Source organism: Agelaius tricolor, unplaced genomic scaffold, assembly GCF_023055355.1.
Source record: "Agelaius tricolor isolate 1412-34295 unplaced genomic scaffold, bAgeTri1.0.p SCAF_15, whole genome shotgun sequence".
NCBI classification, from domain to species: domain Eukaryota; kingdom Metazoa; phylum Chordata; class Aves; order Passeriformes; family Icteridae; genus Agelaius; species Agelaius tricolor.
Genome location: NW_027269275.1, coordinates 11,021,102 through 11,039,267, shown reverse-complemented (window position 1 = coordinate 11,039,267; position 18,166 = coordinate 11,021,102). Strand labels below are relative to the sequence as shown.

The window sequence follows — 18,166 nt, the reverse complement described above, 5'->3', positions numbered from 1 at the left end:
AATTACTTCATCAAATATTGAAAGGACTTGACAGCAATGGAAATTGTTCTATATGATGGATATTTTTACAATAGGATACACCTGCTTTTCAGTTTGATTAATCATATAATTTGCTTGGGGAAATGTAAGCTATCTCCATAATGAATTAGAGCATTGACTTGCAGTTTGAACACTGAATCTAGAAAGCCAGTCTTCTGCATCTGATTAATACTTCAAGTGATTTAAGTTTAAAATCAAAAATTGTCAAAATATTTCCACATAGGGGAAATATTTTTAATAAAGATATGAACTTGAAAGAAATGAAAGAAGTAAAAAGAAATTTCTTTGACATTTCTGTACTCCAACATGTTGTGTTTGCTCTTTGAAGAATGTTTTCTTTGAATGCTCAGCTACATACTCCACTTTGGAAACCAGAGTGGCTTTTCTTTCTTTAAATTACCTAGGGAAGTACTTGTGACTTTCTGTTGAGTCTGACATTCACACTTAAATACAGAAACCTTATTACAATGTATCTGTACACAATACCATTGACCTCACTGTATAGTGTGAGACAATTTTACAAGGAAAAGAAAAATGTAATTTTACTTAAAAGAGAATAAGAAAAGGTCTGATGAAGAATAGTTGTGTTTAATTTTATGATATTATTAATTTGAACTCTTAAAGGTATGTTTGATTTAACCAGTCAAGTTTAGTATATGAAGTTGAATTCCATATAAATGCAATTGTACTTTATATGCCTGACAGCTTTGTGACTTGGTGGATTTTTATTGAATGGGGTGCAGTCTGCAGTAGGCACTGACAATTCTCTTCCCTTTGAAAAACTTTGGTAGCTAATATTACTGAGACTGTTTCCAGCAGTTCCAGGATCACTCTGCTGTGTAGCTAAAAATAATGGCAACTGAAATTAGTGGTTCAGATAGCATTAGTACATAAACATAATCTTAACCTAATCTTCTCCAATAAACTATGACGATTGCAAAAATATTTTAACCATCAAATGTCAATCAGCATCTGTTGCCACAATATTCTTAACTGCAAACCATGGGGCTTAGGTTCTTGCTGTGTCTATGTCCAATCAATCCATCAGTGTTAATTGTACAAACTACCAGGTGGTTCACAGGGATGGTTGGTTTGTGTTAACACTTCAAGAAACACAAAATAATTCTTTTGGTTTGTGTTGTGTTTCAAATAGGAAGTTGAAAAGTCTGGATTAAAATTACATCACTTGGTTTTACAAAGTCATGAATTACATCAGATGAAAGAATGCAGCAGCTGAGTGTAGAATGCAGGTGAAACAGTTTCCCTGCAGAGGACACCCCACTGTCACTTCCAAAGCCAGCAGGTGCTCAGAGGAGTGACTGTGACCACAGAATTGGTGAGTGGGACCTATCCCTGGGCAGGTGTGCTCCTTCCCTAAAACTGTCTTATGAAAATGCCTGCAACAAAGCCTATTTCCTATACATTATATTTACATTTATCTCTGTACTGTTGTATTTGTCATTCTTCCAGCTCTTTTGGAAAATACTACTGCTGGTTTTTAAGAACTGAGATCAGGCTGCAATTATTAAGTAGAAACTAAAATACAAAAGTAGGCTTGTGTAAGAAATTGAAACTGCAATATATTTAAATATGCTGGTAGTGCATACCTTTTAAAATTAGGCTTTACACAACTTTTTTTTTTTTTTTTTGAAAGAGCACGACAAACTAATTTTTCTATTGATACATGATACAAAGGAAAAGGAAAAAATTCTATCCAACCATGTAGAACTGAAATACATTTAGAGAAAATATGTCATGGACTTGATCATCACTTGTGAATACTCAGTGTATCTTTAATTAGAATTTTTTTTTAATGGGAAATTACTTAACTGTATTTAATACAAATAAATTGTTATTTACTTAGAATACTGAATCCTGCATGTTGCATATGCTAGACTCTAATGAATGAACATCTGAAAGCATTCAGTCTCAATCCACCATTGTGACTCTATGGATCTTTGAGGGCCCTGGGAAAGAAAAAGAAACCCACCAAGAAAACAGTAGCTCTGTGAAGTCCTGAATTCACCAAGGCTTCCTTCCATGCAGACAAATGGGATTTCTGGCATCATGTGCTAAATAAAATATTGCATGAAGGAAAACTCTTTTTATGAGCTGGACAATTTCATCTTGTTAGCTTCTGTAGGCACTTCTCCAGATGTTCTAGTTAGGCTGACATAAATGGAGTATCTTTTTCAAAACCTGTTGAAATAATACCATAACTCAATAAAAGCTTCTTAAGGCTTTTCATTTTTCTTGCTTTTTTGCATTATCATTGCTTTGAATATAACAAACATTCGGAGGGTATAAAAGTCTTACACAATATTCTGATTTCTGGATATACTAGTTATGGTCTAAGCATAGCTGTATTTTGGATACTTACTCTGCAAAGTTTAACTTAAAATACAAGAAAGATGTGATGAATACAAAATAAAATTTCAGAGTTTTAAGAGGTGATTATGAAACTTCAATATATTTCAAGCTGTGATATTTGAAAATAGCATCATGCTTTGGAGACACTGTAGTTCATAAGGGTTTCCAATGTAGTAGTGCTGTATTTTATCATTTCTGTTAATCATAACTTGTCTGTGCAACATTGCTTTTTCTATTTACTGCTTGGGGATGGATTATAAAACTGTTTGAACTTCAAAATATCCCAACAAATCAATATTAAAAGGTGGGGTTTGGCCTTAATTGCTTCAGGACTGTATTCTGCAGCATTATACTAATGTGGTTGTTATTTGTGGAGGTTTGCTTAGATAATTGGGTGTCTAATTTCTACTCAAGATTAGCTTTGTGTATAGGGGGAAAAACCTAATGAGTCTGCTTTTTGATAATACCAGTTGAGAAGCCAGTAAGATAATAGTAATGAAATCTGCATGTGTGTTTACTATAGCTTTGCTGCATCTCTTATTCATGTCTAATTAGATTTGAGCATGCTGAATATTTGAGGTTAATTGAATATTTTCTTTAATAAAAACGAGATTTGCATGGGTAGAACAAAATTTACTTTGAGCTTACAAGGAAACTAATAGTCTTTTAGACTTTTGCATGGAGAAAATCAGAGTAAGTCCATAAGTAATCTAAAAAATCACTAATTCTTCTAATAAATAAAGCATTTTATACTATCTATAACTGGAACAGATTGCCTGTTTTAAAAACATCTTAACTGTTACAGAAGGCTTCATGAGATTCATTGCTTTAAAAACATTTGAACTTTTTCCCATACTATTTGCACATTCTTCACTGTCATTGTTTGGCATGTGTGATAGAGAAAATGAACAGAACTTTGTTGAAAAACAATACAGTAGAGTTCAGTAATCTGGACATACAAGATCCCATGAATTTCCATTTTCACAGGTGGTTCAAGCATGTAACTTGGCATTAATTGGGGTTTTTCAACTATGACTCTTTCACTGAGAATGGTTAAAAGATCATTTTCTTTCTTCCAGAGTCTTGGAATGGAAACTTGTATGGGGGAGTTTAGACAGGAAGTTTAGATGGTTTAGGATCATGGTGCAAACCTCTTGATTGCCCTTGACATTGTGTGGTGCCTCCTGATGACCAGAGTGACTGAGAGGAGCTGTTGTCATTGCTACCACTGAAAAGAGTCATTAGAATATCTAAGAATGCCTCCAAACACTACAGGCCCATACATTCAATGAAAATTGCCAAATTATACTGTGGTGCTAGAGAACAGACAGCAGAAATAGAAGGAAGACTTATGAAACCTGGCAAAGGTCTTATATGAAATCTAATTGGGAAGCAAAAACTTTTCTCTCTTAGAAATGTGACTATTTAAACAATTTGAAGTACAAGTGGAAGTAGAGAGGAGAGGTGTGGGAAAGATGGGATGTACTTTTTATTAAAAATAAACTGCTGAAGATCCTTATTCTGAAAGTGGATTCTTCAAACATTAAGGCTCTGCATCAGAAAAAAGTGTTATAATTCTGTCTGTTTATTCCTTTTCTACAATAATGTGGAGCATTTTTTTCTTCATTTGATGAAAAATCTGCTTCATCATGCAGTTGTTCAGTTGTATTAGAATGTGAACTATGAAAAAAGTGAACTATAGCAGAAGAGCAATATTTTGAACTGCAGAGATTTCTAACAAGGTTCCAGGGTCATTGTAGTTTTCAGCTTTTAGTACTTCTTTAGGACTAACTTTAGAATTGTAATTTTAGAGTCAAACTGTCATGAGTTAATTTTGAATCATTTTTGCAATTAATTGGATCGAAATATGAGATGTTCCATTCCTTGCAGCAATGTTAATGCTTCTAAGTTCAGGCAGTACTAAGGGGTGCTATGAAAACATGTTATTCATCAGGATCTAAAAATATATTTTCACTCTGGTTAATCATTTTCCCCAGACTTGAATGAACTTCTTGTGCTGAATGTATTACTTACTAGTCTGAATTTTTCCATTGAGTGAAATGAGTTTGAACTCTTTAGGTTTGTTAATAATTTGCATTTAAAATTGTTTTAGATACAGTATTAGTAAACTTAGGAAATTCCATTTGGGATGCTTATGGGAAAGGGAAGGATCTGTTGATGTGGCATTTCCTTTGAAGTTCTCTGGCTGTCCATCTGTCTCCCTGCTGCCTCCCCATCACTTCCTGTGGTGGCCTTAGGAGCACTTGGCCATGACAGTAGCACATGTGGAAAGCCATCCACATGTCCAAAAGAACAGCAGATGACAAAAACAGCTTCTCATAACCTTAGAAAGTAAGAAATTGTGAGTGGAAACTAAGGATACAAAGTCAGAGTTGCCAGTGCTTTGCTTTCTGTTAGTAGAGAAAAAGGTGGCGAATTGCAGATTCCTTTGGTTGAATGACAGCAACTCAGGCACTGGCCTGGCTGTTTGTGCTAGGAGCCCATTCCTCACCCATTCCTAACTGCACTTCTGTACATGTACTGCCATGTACAGGCTGGGCTCCAGCTGTGGGGAAAACTGAGAAATCACCGGCTCTGGGAAAGGGGCTCCCTAGGACTAATAGAGATGTGTCCTTCAATAAACCCTCTACAGGAACTGAGGCCTTCTCATGTCCTCATATTGCTGTATTCCAATGCTCTCCATAGCAGAGCTGATACTTTCTGTTCATACAAATAAGTTTATTTTGGGTAGCAAAAGACAGTATGAGATATGTTAAAGATTTCTGTCTGCACAGGGGAGGAGGAAACCTTACTGTGAGGTGGAGAGTCAAAAAGAATTGCTGTGGGTACAGTGGCAGAGTAACTAGAAGAAAGTGAATATTAAAAATGTTGGAGTTTAATGACAGACTAATTTCTAGGTTCACCTTCTCCCCTCAAAAACAAGTGAAAACTCTTCTGAAGAGCTATGTTTGATTCTTAGGGGGCTATATTCATTCTAGTTCTATCCTAGCAAAACCCTTTCAGTTTCACTTCTTCATTTAATTTTTTAAAAAATCCTGTAAAACCTTTTTAGTCTTTATAATCTTTCACAGTATTTTGCTGATATTTGCAGACTGATATCATTTGCAGGCAAGTAGCTACTTTCTCTAATATAAGATACCCAAAAACTTCTTAAAGAATTTCTTAAAACCCTGCTTCTCATTCTTCTAGTGTGTTTTCCAAACCAAGGCTAACTTTCACTCTAGGTCATATTAATAGTACAAAAATTAAAAGCTGATCCTTGTGTTTGTATTTTAAATTAAAACAATGAAAAGCTTTCAGAGCACTCACTCACACTCCCCAGGCTGTGGATTTTCTCCAGTCCATTGGTCTAGAGGTTTCTCTTATTGAAATATTGTGGCAGGAAAGGAGGATTAAATTACTGAGGCTGTCAAAAAGGACAAGCACTCTGCCATATATTATCATTATCACTGGCTTCCTCAGTGGAAGAAAATGCAGTAAATCACTTCAAATACAAAGCAATAAAGACCACTGGCTTTTAAAATCATGAGTGCTATTGCCATTAACAGAAAGTGACAGCTATGTGGCATGCTTAGATGCTGCTTGTATCTTTTTTGACAGCGTGCACATAAACCTGCCAGTGACACACCATTAGATCACATGACCTTTCAAATTTGATTCTACCATTGTTGCTTTTCCTTAGGAAAAAAGAAAGAAATGTTTATTTTTCTTTGTTCTTTTCCTCGTGCTCCTAAAGGTGAAAACCATTTGATACTAATAGTAATTCTGATTTGCTCTGCAGTGATAAATGTGGTTAAGGCAGATCATTGTGCAGAAAGAGGTCTCAGGTCTGTTCTAAAGCCAGATCTACACATTGGCAAGTACATGTTAGTGCTGGAAAACTCTGGTATAGGTCTTAGTAAATAATGCTTGTGGTTCACCTTGTGGTTTGTCTCTCTTGAGAGGCTGGACTGAGGAGTTAATTCTAACTAACTAACTAGAAAAAAAATGCTTCAGCTAGAAATGATAACTGCATTCTTATGGGACAATTGCTCATGGAATACAGCAACCTCACCTAATGCTGCCTTAGTGCTGTGGTTTGGGGTTTGGTTTGGGAGTTTGTTTGTTTCGTTGGTTTGTTTTTAACCAATCTGCCCCACAAAAGAGAAAACCTAGCACCATTGTTCTATCACTAATGAATCTGAAAAGCACATATCTGCCCAGTGTAGTGTAGTACATTTGTTGTTTTCTGAATTCAGGATACTACTAAGAGTCTAAGAGGTGTAGGAAGTGTTCCTTGGCCTGAGAATTTCCAGAAATAAATAAATAGATAGATAAATCAATCAGTAGGCAGGTATTATGTGAATACATATGAGAAAGAATATAAATTATTCTTGTCCAATTTAATAATAATAATAAATTTGTTCATATTCTGTTTTTTTTGATTGTGATAGTATGTACATTACTTATACAGAATGAATTACATCCTTTGATTACATTTTCTCTTGAAGGTCAATCATTAAAATGGAATAATCACTAATTTAAAGATTCATTTGATTTGAGAAAGAATAGGATACATGCTGATTGTATTTGACATATTGGAGTTACTTGTAAATCTTTTAAATATGTATTTATTCACAAATCACTGATTCACTCCACAGTAAGAAGGAGTGATCTCTCTTCATTTCATTTCGAGATCTGAGTTTCATGTCTTGGCCAGAAAACAGGTTTTACTGGAATGGAGCAGGGAACACCATGAAATGATTATTTGTTGGGATGGAAATATCATACCAAAACAATTCTTAGGTCTGGAGTTTTAAAAAAAAATGCTTAATAAGCAAGCAGATGACTAATTCTACCATATAGAATAGGAAAGTGGATAATGTTCTACTAAAATTTGACAATATTGAGGATAAAATACTCCTTTTTTTTTTCCTTTTTTTTTCCCCTGAAGAATAAATTAGGCACAGCAAAAATAGCTAGTCAGTGTGCTGCAATTTCTCCTCTAAATACTTGGATTTTCTAATAATTATTTTACAGGCCTAAGGTGAAGGTAAGGTAAGATTACAGCAGTGAGCTTTTTCTCTGAACTGAAGGGTTCATCCCCAGGTGCTGCTGTCCCTGTGGGTTCATCCCCTGGTGCTGCTGCCCTGGTGCTGTCCCTGTGGGTTCATCCCCAGGTGCTGCTGTCCCTGTGGGTTCATCCCCAGGTGCTGCTGTCCCTGTGGGTTCATCCCCAGGTGCTGCTGTCCCTGTGGGTTCATCCCCAGGAGCTGCTGTCCCTGTGGGTTCATCCCCAGGTGCTGCTGTTCCTGTGGGTTCATCCCCAGGTGCTGCTGCCCTGGTGCTGTCCCTGTGGGTTGTTCTCTGCAATCATTGCTGTGTCTGCCCTGGCTCGTGGGGCAATTTCAGTTCTGCACTGACTAAATAGGAAGACAGGAAGTTCATCAGTAGCCCAGCTCCCCACTTGATCCTAGCACGAGGACCACCAAGAAAGAAAATTTATGGAAAGATTGTGCCCATACAGCCAAAGTTTCCAACTCTGTGCATTTTAGACCTGGCCTAGTTATATCTCCAACACGTGTTTTCTATCACGAGCCTTACAAACTAGTATCAGAGCTTTTTCAGCTGAAACAGGAACTGAACTAAACTAATGCTTTAAAGCTCAGGAAACCAAATTATCAAGGATATAAATATCATTGAAAATTGCCTGCAGATGGTTTAGCCTGACACTTTATTGGTGTTTGTGCTAGGCCAAATTAGAGCAGCATAGGCAGTGTATTATGTCTATTAAGTAGTGTATTAATTTTTTTTTTCCTGTCACAATGAATGTTGCTGGAAATGATACTCATAATGATTAGATCCATATTAGAACATAAATAAATGGATAAATCACATGCTATTTTTGTCTTCTAAAAGAAGAATCACTTTAATGAATAGCTCTTAAAAAAGATATACTATTATAATACATAAAATTTTTGCTAAGCCAAAGTTGCAACTATAGGCTAATTCTGTAGTTGAAACTGAACCAATTTGACCTTGAAAATAATGCATTTTGCAGCTTTATACACTTTTAGTTTATGCTTACAAATAAATAAATGCTAGTTTGAATTTATATGGAAAATACATATTTTTTAGAGTCCTATTTAGGTTGGAGAAGAACTTTCAGGTCATTGAGTTCAACTGTTAACCCAGCAATGCACTTCTAAATATCTCCAGGGATAGTGACTCCACCAGTTCCCTGAGCAGCCTGTTCCAGGGCTTGACAACTCTTTCAGTGAATGATTTTTTCTTAGCATCCAGTCTAAAATTTGTTTGGATTGGAATTCACTCTTCATTAATATAAGATTTCAAAATAAAGTTGATTTTTCTCTGCTTTCAATTTCATTTATTGGCATGGAATCATTTTAGAAGTTTATTAGAAATGTTAATTTTGGTTCCATGTTTGAATTAATGGCTTTAGTTGCAGAAAATGCAAAAATAATCAGTATCAAAAAAATCAAGGAAAAAATGCTGTTAAATAGAATGATATAAAATGTAAAATACATAAGCATGAGGTAGTAGGACACTGTTTGAAATCCTTTTAAGGTTAGTAATTGTTGCAAACCACAAAGATGGTTCTCCTATTTTGACAAGCATATTTGCTTTATGTTTTCAGACAGTCGTTGTCTCTGTCATAAATATGGAGATTTTTGTCAGAATATTTGCTTTTCTTATACCTGTATTGTGTGACATGGGTAGCCTTTTTATTTTGTTTCTTTTTCTGTATATTGGGGATTCAAATTCCTTGTTAATTTTAGGAAGACACACTTGCTAATATTTGTAAAACTTTGGAATAAAAACAGGATACAGAATTATTATTTCAGCATCTGAACCCCATCATTATCTACTTACATGTTCAAGTCTCTTAATCAGTTAACAGGACACATTTCTGGCCATCCATGTAACTTTTTGTAACTGTGTCACAGTTATTTATTTCTTCCAGTGCTGCCTTTCAGCATTTTAAGAGTGCAGAAATTTCAGTTGTGTAGTGAGCCTTGCCTGATTCCTCACAAGTGCTGAGACCTGGAGGTAGAGTCTGTGCTCTTCTGACAAGTGTCAGCAGAGACACATGTGGAGAATGGAGGAATCCATTCTTCTAACAGTCACCCTGCTGTGATAACAAGAGTGAACAGCTTTATGCAAGAGGTTTCCAGGCTGATCCTGACAGGTGCATCATTTCTTGGTGGGAAATGATTGTTATTCCAAGGAACAGACTATATGAAGTCATTGTTCCCCAAAGTAACAAAGTCTATGCCTCCATGTTATAGAACAGGGCATGTGTAGGGTGTAAGCTTCACATTAATACACTGAATTCATGCACAAAGTTTTCTACTTGCTGCTTAAAAACTCTGTTCTCTGGAATAAAAAAAATTGGATCAAATTTGCATATATAAGAGCTTCTGTCCAGTTGCTCTAAATTACCTGCTGTGATAATGCCTTTAAGTGTTGTTCTAAAAACAAAAATAAATAATCATTCAGGCTTTCATAGTAAAACATGTTTTAAACTTAAAGCACTTACTGGTTTTTTCACTTTTCTTTTGAAAAACAAGTTTCATTTAGTTCTCTATTTTTTTCTTGCACTGTCTAGAAATTATCTTCTCACATGGTGCTTTTCAACAAGATGCTAAAATTTTTTCCTATTCAGTAGGTTTGGAATTCCTACAAGGAAGTGTGTTACCTATACCTGGGTATTACAGAAAAGAAATGTGGAAATCAGCTCGAGAGAAAGCCTGGGATCCCAGAGAGAAATATGGAGAGTAACACTATCCATAGCTTTATTCATGTGTTCATATTTTGTGTAAGATATCCTTTCCTGTAACCTTGGATGTAACGTAACTTGACGCTAACCCCTTTGAAATTACGCCTATTGTAACATTTTTAGGTTGTAAAGCTCACAAACATTCCCAGTTTGACCAATGTTGCCAAGACATACCAAATGTTAGCTCTAAATTCCTGTCATTTTGTCAGTCTCGGTGTTTTTGGCCCCGGCACAAGCCACTAACTCAAGCCAGCTCCAACACAATACTGGAATTGTGTGTTTGAAAGGAAAACCATGCTTGGAGGCAATGGGTGTAATTTAAGTTCACAGAAGAAAAGCATATATTTTGTGTAGTTGTTTGTATAGCCAAATAAACAATTGTGCCATGGGGTGGTGGGAGGGGGAACAAAAATGAAACATTTCTGTAAGCCTGTGGATCTATGGCTACAACTTCCCCATCCTTCTACTAATGCTAAATAATGCTGAAGAAGAAGGGGAGATTTAAAAGAGAGGGTCTTGGACTATTCTTGTCATGGAAAATGTTGAATTTAATTGATAAAGAGTTCTTGCTTATGTAGTAGAAGAATAAAAAACAGAATGCAGTTTTGCCTTTTTTCTGGTTTTTAGAGTTGATTTTTAATCCCTTTTGAATGCATTTTTTTTGTTTACACTAAAATTTACAGTGCTCAGTGATACCTCAGAAGATGAGCAGAACTTGAATGTGAAGATACTGATTTTGCTGAATCTGTTTGAAAAATATATTTCAGAAGCAAAGAAATACCATTGAACAAGACATTGGTGGTGAGTATTAGAGACCAATTTCTTGTAAACTTTTGTAACTTAAAAATGATTTGTTGAATTTCTACTTTTCTCTTCAAGATTTACTGTGAAAGTAATTGTTTGACATAGTGTCAAGAAGAAATTCTTTTCTATTAACTGAAGGTTTCCACATTTATTTGCAAAAGTCTGCAGAAACTATTACTGTCATTCCTTAAAATATGCTTTAAAAAACCAAAACCAAACAGCATCCCAAGCTCATGGTAATTGGTTCATAAAACCTAAGAACTTTAAGGACATGTCTGCTTCCTGTAATTCTCTATTTTGTACAATATACTTCATTGTAAAAGGACAATAAATATATATCTACATATATATGTATTAAAATGTCAGTAATTCTGTATTGCTGATGTCTGTATCTTATTTAAAGTTGCAGTATAACGCCCAGTGTAGTGCAGGGTTTTGTGTCCTCCACACCAAAGAGTATCTGAGACAGGGTGAGGGTAATACTGGGGGTTGGTTGGGGGTCACTTTATCCTGAGCACCCCTCTGGAACAGCCTGTGGCCAGCCCTTCCCTGTGGCTTCCCAACGCAAGGTGAGCTGAGTAGGAGCTCTGGAATCTTCCCTTGTGTGTTTTTTAGTGTTGGGTGGTTTTTCAGTGCTCATAGGAAGGCTGGAGAAGGTTACTCAGTCCTCTCACAGACGGTGAAGGAAAATATTCTCCTTGCTTAGGGTTTCCTGTTGCCTGTGGTAGCAGAGTCATCATCACCAATGGTGCATTTCTCTCCTCCCTCTTCATTTCAATCCTCTCTCCTGTTGTGGTGAAGCTCAGGGAAGGAGCTGAGAGTATCTTTGTGATAAAGCAATCCCTCTGTGGGTGCATGAAGCAGCTCCAAGCCTGCACCCAGTGCACACAAGGTGCCCTTTGCAGAGCAGGAATTCAGTTTGCCCTGCTGGAATGCCAGGCCAGTGTGACTTTGCTGCTTCTGCTGTTGGGGGAAATTACTCAGCTATGTATTGAGCTGAGTATTGAGGGAAAGAAACAGGTTTTCTTACCATTTCCATTATCATGCATGATTTGCATCCGTGCAGTTGCTAAAATACTCAAAGAAGAGAATAAATACGCAAAGTTTCAGGAACACGATAAGGAAAATGCAAAGAATCAAATCTCCACACCCTGGAACAATAACACATGGATTTGATGCACTTTAAAATGTGGCTGAACACTTCAGCTTTTCTGCACTGATAATTTTTCTCCAAGTAGTTGTACAAAAGCACATCTCCTCCAAAAAGGTATTTTGTAGTCTCTCACTGAGAGATTGTTTTTGTTCTGTATTTTAGGGCCATAATTCCCATTGTCATAATTCCTATTTGATAAGATTTATTAGTGATATATATATAAGTTTTTACCATCTCACAAAACTCTTAAAACTCCTAATCATCTGAGAGAATGATTATGACAGGAAGGACTGGTTTTTGTTACTAGTCATTGTTCTGTCAAAAGCTAATCATCATTATGTAATGACAGCTATTTCAATACTGAGGAGCATTTCTTCCCCTAATCATAAAATATTTGAACTTATTTTTACTGTATATGCATTATATCTATTAAAGTCATAGTAAAAGCTAAAAATACTTTTATTCTTTTTCTTAGCCACACTTCTGCCCTTCCCTGCAGATGCTGTGCAGTTATGTTTCTCTGTTGAATCCATAACATGTTTAACTGCATATTTTCTGAAAATTTAGAAATTTCGGAGAATTGAATTGAACTTTGCATTGATATGTGTCAGATCATGGCAGAAGAGCATTTACTGTATTTTCTTAGACAAATTTATTGAAAAAGGATCTGTTGTCAAGATCTGAACATCAACTTCAATTAAATGTTAAATAGATAAATAGAATTCCTGAGTAATATGTAGATTTTCTCTGAGATGGATATTGTTTTGAGGGAAAAAAAATAAACTTAGACACAAAAAAATACCACATGAAGATTTTGTCATTCTCAGGTACCCTGAGCTTCATTCACTCTATTTGAGGACTGCAAGCATGGATCTTTTTCATATCTTGTTCCTTTCATTGCTGGTAGTGTGGAAGTGGCCTCCATGAAATTTGAAGTAACTAAGTGCATGACTAAGCAAGAGGATGGATAAAAAAGAGACTTTATAGTCAAGACATCTAACAATAAGTCTTAGAGATGATATGACAATATGAAAAGTGATAAAATAGAGTTAATGTTCTGATATCATTTATTATAGGTATCCTGCTGTTCTTACAGTAAAGTACAGTAAAGTACTGTCCTCTGAAGTCTGCTCTGAAGTTGACAGTTCACTGAGTGATTTGTTCAAGAGTCTACAAAATGCTTTGGATCTCTAGAGTAGCATCCAAGCTGTCCAATATTAGGTCTACAACAGGGTAAGTGATGGAAGGTTTATCCTGTGTTTTCCATTCTCCAAACCTCTTCTGAGTTATCCCAGCAGCCTAGAAGTTGCAACATGAAGCATCATTGCATATCCTAGAGTACTTATCCTAATTATTAAATGCATAACCTTGCTATTTGTCGGCTGTGTAATTTGCTTTGAAAAGATATGCTGTCAAGATTATTTGTTTTTATTCAAATTCCTTCTAGAGTCATGTTAGGCAGCCTCAGTGCTTTTTGTGCAGGACTGGGAAAGAGCCTCATTTTTGACTTAGCAGCATGTTTTAATCACAGCAGCAGAGACTCTGGCCCTCTGGGCTTACTTAGATATTGTGAAAGAGTGCAATTTTAAATCATGTCAGCTAATTTCTGTAACAGAAATTTTAAATACTGCTTTAAAACCCACATACACAAAGATGAAGGTACTTAGTTTAGTCTAGGGGAATTATCATCTTTGCTCATACTTCACTCTTTTGCAGTAGCTTTGAATTTAAATAGTTTTTTATTGCACAAACTGTAAAGAACAACTTGCTATTTAAATACTAATAATTGTCCAGGCTGACTTGGACCCATCATACACACAGTAGAGAAAATACATTAATTAGTATATTTTTTTTACTTAAAATGATTTCTGACTATGCATATATGTTTTCAGTATAGCTTGGAACACCTCTATTTCCACATTGTGAAAACTTACTAATTTATGCACGCAATTATTATACAATAGTGTTCTTTATTTCAGAGTTAATTCCAGCCCTGATACTTTCTTTGATGTACATTCTAGTTCTTAGAGTGCTCAGTTTCCAGTAGGCTGAGTACCTGAAAAGTAAGCTTTCTTTATTATTTATTTACCTCTCCCTTTTTTTTTTTTAAACATACACTAGGAGCCTTTTAATCTGTCCAAACGCTACGGAAGATTATCAGGACAAAAGTGAAACCTTAAACGAAATTGCTAATGCTGTTTGGTAATGTTTCCTCTCTAGCTTTTGATTCACAAGATGACAGTGCAGTAATTGGAAGGCTCAAAGGAGCAGTGGAAGCCCTGCATGCGCTGCCCTCAGCCGAGAGGGGAATGCAAAGATGACTGCGAGGCATGAAAGGAAGTTTGCCTACACAAGAGCCTTCTCCCAGTGTAAATACATGCTTGATAGTGCATCAAAGATGAGATCTTTGTAATTCCTACAGTATATTTAATGTATAATTTATAGGAAAAGGACGCTTGATTTGTAGTTGTAAAGTTTTGTATACTTTTCAGTCTGTTTGTTTTTATATTTCCCCCCTAAGGCTAAGAATATCTCCACAATGGACAACACCTTGTAAATAATTAATACCTACATGATTGAACGACGTGCTTTATTTGCATTTTTAAGATTTTTTCCAACATAAAGAAGTAATAAAAATGCAAGTCAAAATTTTAATTTTTAATAAAAAAACCATAAGCCTTAGAAAACTGATTAAAAATACTTTTATGTTATCCCTAATCACCCCGTTAAATGGAATGCCTGTGATTAGCCTCATTAAGAATTTTATACTGTGAAGATTTTATTAAAAGCAATATATGAAAATTACTTGGATTAATGTGTTAATCTGCCTCTTTAAAATGCTAATATCCATTTTATGCACATTAAATCTCAGTATGTGTTTTCTTTGATGCATGCAGTTCCTATCAATTAAATATAAAAAATTAGGCTAGTTGCAGGACTTATTAAATTACTGCACCCTTTTTTTAAATAACTTTTACCCTTCTACTAACATTATAATCAGCTGTTTATGGTTACCATAATTTGAAGTAGGGGGAGGGCAGGCACAATCATTTTCTGTGCAGGAGATGATTTACTTGCAGCCAACATCTGTCAAAGCACAAAAAGAAGCCATAGACTGTCGGATTTTGCTTCACCTACTTTGGGCTTTAGGGATGGGCAACTGTTTTCATTTGGGTTTTGTCACTTTTAGAACTTACATCAAACATATACAATAAATTGTTGTATCTGAATAACTACTGTCTAGTGTGGAAAGTTAATTTTACAGCTTTTAACCAATCTCAGTGAAGGGTTTAATTGATATTTTTAATGGAGCTGTGAATCAATGCTGCAAAAGGATTGTCTCTTGAGAACGAGGATATAATACATTTCATTTTTTAATTTACTTTTTTATTTGTCATTTTCTTCAAAGGATTTTATAGACTGTGGATTTCCACTGTTTGCAAACAGGCTATGTTTCTTCATAAGCATATGTAAAGTATTCAGAGAGATAAGTAATTTATTAAAATCTACCTAATTTGCCGTGATATATTAAATCTCTGCTTCAGTGATCACAGACCATTTCATTTAGAGAATTAGGCATTCCCTCTTTGTGTGATTAAAGCTCTGGAAAATGAGTTCTTTGCTCCTATTTGTGAACATTCAAAGCCTGCTAATGGCAAGAAGATGGAATAGATTATGAGACAATTCATTACAGTTCAACAGAAAAAAAACCCCTGCTATAATGCAGAAATGCAAGTATGAATATCTGCATATAGTTTGAACCATCTGTGCTCTAATGCCTTCAGTAATGGCTCTTCGTCTTCAGTAGGCTTTGAAATGACATCCATACAATATTAATTTGTTGATGTACATTATGAGGCCAGTGGAATGAATATACTCTTACCACAGAAATCTCTGAATTCCAGCATGTCTGCTGGTTGACTCCATTTTAGGGCTTACCATCTTCAGGAGGGCTTCTCATCCAGGCTTTGCCAATGCTCACAGCGTTTCATTCCTCTGGAACTTTAGGAGACCACAGACAGCTGCATTCCTAAACCCCTCCATTCCTCAGTTAATGGCCATATGTTTGTTGTCGTTTGGGCTGGCACTTAGTTCATCATTTTGGCCACTCTTTCTAGCTTTTTTTGGCTCTGTGCATCCATATTGTCAATAAGACTGTTATTATACATTACAATAATTTGAAACAGCCAGATTCAACACTGAGATTAACTGAGTGGCTTTTTAGAAATTTAGTTGTGGTATTCTGTCAGGAGGTTCTTATTATTCTTCTAATACTTTGCAAACCAAACTAAATATCCTGCACATAAACAAAGAAGCAAATTGTATTGAGTTTTGTGTGTGACTGTTTACTGACTTGCAGGAGAACTATGTTAACTGGTGCTTGTTTTCTTCTGAAATAAACCATGTGGTAAAATTAGAAAATCAGTGATGTTCATCTCACTTAAACATTTACAGTAACACCCTTAACACTTAATCTTCGCCATCTGAAGTTGGAAAGTTAGAAACCAAGAGTTCATATATTCATTAAACACAGATCTCTTCAGTAAGTTACTGCAAAATATTCCAGTTGACATTTGGTTACATTGTGTTAACTGCTCTCAGTGACTCCAACATTAACATCTATAATTTGCCTCAGGTTCCTAGACATATTTCTTCATAAGGCTCACTGTTACTCAGTTTCAGATTTTAAGAAAATAATCCTGATTTCTATTCATGTTTATTGCTAAAACAGATATAATATTCAGCAAGGATTTTCCCAGCAGATGGATTGTATTATCTTATGCAACATAAACATATGATCATACCAGAAAGTTTTGTTCTTGCATTAAGTAGTCTGTATTTCCAAAATGCTCTTAAATCTTAATTCTAAATGCTACACTGTGCAGGGAAAGTGGAAGATGTAACCCAGTACTATTTTGTCTAGAGTTTAGCAATGAATAGCTTGAAGAAAACATGCATGTATGTAATCTCTAAGCTAAGGTACAAAGGAGCCATATTAAAGCTGGGTACTACCATGCTTTAAAATGTTACTCAATAACATTCATTTTTGTGGAATAGATGAATTTTTACTTTGGTGTAACTTGGTCACCACAGTGGTTCTGCACAGGATGAAATGACAGTGTCAAATGATCAGTTTTGTTATTATATCTTTTCCCATTTATTGTTACAGCTTATAGCTTTATTGTGATAACTTCTGGTGTGATTTGATAACTGCTCTTCTCCAGGTTCCCAGGAATGTCGATCAAGATGGAAACTTTTTTAGCTGAAATAAACTTTATCTGTTTTAAATGTTGCTTTTAACCTTTTATAACCTTAACCTAGGAACAGAAGTTGTAAGAATAAATACATCATGAACCAGGTAACAGCTCTGTGAAGTCCATCAGTCTTGCTGTAGAGTAAGTCAAAGCTTATCTCATTATATAAGAGTAGATATAACATAACAAAATTTATTACTTGTTTTGTATATCAATATTAAAGTTAACAGTAAAAGTTTTAAAATGCTTCTTATTAGTTCAAGGCATAGTGAGACATTATCATAGTTCAAGAAGTCTCCAAACATATCAAGACTAAATATTAGCTGCTAAATTTAATTTTTTTTGTTTTGTGTTGGAACTGAGAAATAGTAAAATGCAGGTTTAAAAGTGTGCTACAAACCATATTTCAAATTTCAGAGCCAGAGAAGTACTACATGTTTTAATTACAGGCACAGTGACTTATCCATCCTTTTTTTGAGATACTGCAAAAGATAATAAATATTTTTATACAATTTCACCCATGTTACTGTTTATGTTATAGCTTTTAGCAATTAGACTAGATCCTGCAAGTGATACTGGAAGAAATGGTATGAAATTAATTGCAGAATATGAGTTCAGGTTAGTACCTTAGTATGCACATGATAAGAATTTGCTTTTGGCACAGTAAGCCCAATGTGTACTGCTTTTTGCTTTTTGTTTCTTTTTGGTATTTATGACAAATTTAAATTCTTTTTCTATCTTTTG

The 18,166-nt window shown here is 35.2% G+C and overlaps 1 long non-coding RNA gene across 9 annotated transcripts in view; it reads left to right on the top strand.

The window, feature by feature from the left end:
* The window catches only part of LOC139596276 (uncharacterized), a 50,417-nt gene extending 32,478 nt beyond the window's left edge, over positions 1 to 17,939 (top strand). For 2 of the 9 annotated variants that reach the window (XR_011681295.1, XR_011681286.1), the window contains 4 exons: positions 10,097 to 10,249; positions 10,894 to 11,011; positions 13,244 to 13,400; positions 14,388 to 17,939. This is a non-coding gene — a long non-coding RNA (uncharacterized lncRNA). The other 7 variants (XR_011681289.1, XR_011681287.1, XR_011681290.1 and 4 more) reach the window with 7 other exon arrangements.
* The last annotated feature ends 227 nt before the right edge of the window (positions 17,940 to 18,166 follow it).